Genomic DNA, 3,111 nt, shown 5'->3' with positions numbered 1-3,111 from the left:
GATCAACCAGGTAGAGTCCGCTTTAGCCGGACATTCGAGACACGAATCCGACAGTCGTACTGCATGCCCCCGCACTCGACGGGGGCGCGGGACCAGCGATCGACGGCAAGCCCCTCGTAACTCAATACGGTCTAGGAAACGAGCTCTTCCGAAGCGGTTCTGAACACAGAATCACCTCCCCAAAGGCTTAAACGCCCAGGAGGAAGAGCGCACAGTCATCGAGGATTCACGTTCGGACGAAGCGGCAGAAAACCCGCTTCCGTAACCACGGTTTTGCATGCGCAGCTACGGGGTCATATCGCCGAGCCGCAAGCAGATAAGCAGCACTGAGCTATAGGGAATCCCGGCGCTCGGACCCACCGGGTGGTCGTCGGCAGGAGACACGTGGCGAATCACCGGAATGCTACCGTGATCACCGCGAAGTACCGTCTCGGCTCTCTGATTAGTCGATTTCAGCCGACACGCTGCTAAAACAGCGCATAACTATGCTTCACCAACTAATCTTCCGAGCAGACACTGCCCACACTTAGTGCGAATCTCATTGAAATTGTGTTGGGTTCCCCCTCACGCTCATCGACGGTTCGTTAAAAACGGGCGGCTGTTTTTCTCTCGCCGAGGCACATTTGTCAAGAGTAGGTGATTGTGGTTCCGCTCTGCCTCGCGAGTTTCCGCGTGTGTTTTCAATTTTCCATACATTGGACTTTGTCGGTTTTTTTTTTTTTTGGAGTTGCTCGATTTTTGGACTTGATCTTTTTATGGTCCCTTGGAGGCTAACCCTCAAATCTTGACCAATAAATTAACAAAATGCACTTTAAAGAATGAAAATACTTTGATACTCTAGTTCAATTATTTTTACGTTTTTAACACAACCTAACTGAAATTTCCTACCTAGCTTAAAAAACTTACTATTGATAATTTCTTGAAATGGCAGCGCTTGCCTCTTACACTTGCCTCCAATGGAATTCCGTCAAATTTTAACGTTCTATATCGGCATTAATTTTCGATTCTTGCTTGTGTACTGATTTTTCCCTCAATCTTGTCACATGTCTTAATACTTTGCATTGTAACACCAGAAGTATGGCAATTCAGAGAACGTCTTTTTGATAGGTCTATTTAAGCCAATCAGTTTTTGATTAATGTCAAAAAAAAAAAAAAAGCTTCGCCCCGCGCGCCCTTGGGGGCGGCCGGGCAGGCCTGCGCACGCGACCATAGCCTTGATGTGTAGCTGTTGTAATCAATGTCTGTAGATCCCTTTTTAGCGTATCCGCAAAGGGTTGACTTCTCCTGCAAAAGACAGGGATTTCTCGAAACGCATAATTAACACAGATACGAGATCCATTTAATGTGATCACCTGGTTTATCCGCAAAGACTGGAACTCACCTGCAATAACGAGAAATTTCGTCACACACAGCCACGCAATTAACGCAGAAACCGGAAGAGGTTTAATCCGGATGCAATGATATACAACAGTTATTCCGTGAGCGGAAGTGCTCCGGGCCACGCCGCAAGAACACCGGTGGGGTCCCTGGGGATCCCTACGGTCATATATGGTACCCTCTTCCACGAAACAACACGTTCGTTCGGGGAGCCGAAGGACAGAGGATCACGCCGCCAGTGGCCCGGCGGGGGCTCCCGAGTGATCCCTGCGGTCACCAACCGTATCCTCTTCCGCGAAAAAAAAAGAGAAAACACCGTTCGATCGGAGAATGGAAGTGTGGCGGACTATACCGCTGACCTCTCGATGCAGTCCCGTGGGATCCCATCCGTTATGTGCCGTACCCTTTTCCGCGAAACGCTAGCTTATCGGTGCGATCCCTAGGGATTTAATTGGTCATCTACCGTTCTTTCGCGAAACAACACGTTCGTTCGGTGAGCTGAAGTACGGAGGATCACGCCGCAAGTGCCCCGGCGGGGACTCCCGAGTGATCCCTGCGGTCACCAACCGTATCCTCTTCCGCGAAAAAAAAAGAGAAAACACCGTTCGTTCGGAGAATGGAAGTGTGGCGGACTATACCGCTGACCTCTCGATGCAGTCCCGTGGGATCCCATCCGTTATGTGCCGTACCCTTTTCCGCGAAACGCTAGCTTATCGGTGCGATCCCTAGGGATTTAATTGGTCATCTACCGTTCTTTCACGAAACAACACGTTCGTTCGGTGAGCTGAAGTACGGAGGATCACGCCGCAAGTGCCCCGGCGGGGACTCCCGAGAGATCCCTGCGGTCACCAACCGTATCCTCTTCCGCGAAAAAAAAAAAATAAATCCCGTTCTTACGGAGAACGGAAGTGTGGCGGACTCTACCGCTGGCCTATCGATGCAGTCCCGAGAGACCCAATCCGTTATGTACCGTACCCTTTTCCGCGAAACGCTTGCTTATCGGTGCGGTCCCAAAGGATTTAATTGCCCATGCTACGCTGTCGTGATCAGCGAACATATTTTGTTATGCGTTTTTTTTACGATGTTCCGGTACATAATTTGGTTTTGTAAGATTTTTCTATTGTGTTTTGTTTTCCTTATTTCTTCAACGTTTGTTTTTATTCTTATAGTTGAAGATAGTTACTTATCCAAGCAAATAATTTGATTTGTCGTATTATTCAACTGTGATTGTTCTTTATAACGTTTTTGATATAGCAATGTTTACTTGGTGAAATACTTTAAATTACAGGGAAAGAAACCGTGTCACTCGCTAAAAAACAGTGTTTCGGTAACGTCTTTGCTTGACGCGTTAAGCGATGAACTATGTAGTTGAAGGATTAGCTTTAGTTTTAAAGCTAATGTTAAACGTTTTATGTATATTTTGCGAATCGTTTTAAGTCAAAAAGAGACTTTAATGGTGTTTTGAAAAGGTGTATATGCATTATAGTTGAAGAAAAATGATCATTTCACATTTGAAAGAAGTGTGTGTGTGTGTGTGTAGGGGGGGGGGGATTTTTGTTTTGTTCAACGGATTTCTTTTAAATTCTTAGGACGGGCATCGCCGTGCGGTTACTGCTAGAGCGAAACCTGAGGCTTACAGCTAAGTGGTGGGGTGTGTGCGGAGAAAAGTATATAGATTCGACACGCGGGGACAAGCTTGAACTAAGTAGACATCGACTTAATTTTTCTCTAGTA

The 3,111-nt window shown here is 46.9% G+C and overlaps 1 non-coding gene across 1 annotated transcript in view; it reads right to left on the bottom strand.

Moving 5' to 3' along the window:
* Nucleotides 1–13, bottom strand: part of LOC129232947 (small subunit ribosomal RNA) — a 1,812-nt gene extending 1,799 nt beyond the window's left edge. Inside the window, exon 1 of the ribosomal RNA XR_008581405.1 lies at nucleotides 1–13. This exon is cut by the window's left edge and continues 1,799 nt beyond it. This is a non-coding gene — a ribosomal RNA (small subunit ribosomal RNA).
* Nucleotides 14–3,111: the final 3,098 nt, after the last annotated feature.

This window comes from Uloborus diversus, unplaced genomic scaffold (assembly GCF_026930045.1).
Source record: "Uloborus diversus isolate 005 unplaced genomic scaffold, Udiv.v.3.1 scaffold_14, whole genome shotgun sequence".
Lineage (NCBI taxonomy): Eukaryota > Metazoa > Arthropoda > Arachnida > Araneae > Uloboridae > Uloborus > Uloborus diversus.
Note: the sequence above shows the minus strand (reverse complement) of the source record. Positions and strands in the feature narration are given on the sequence as shown.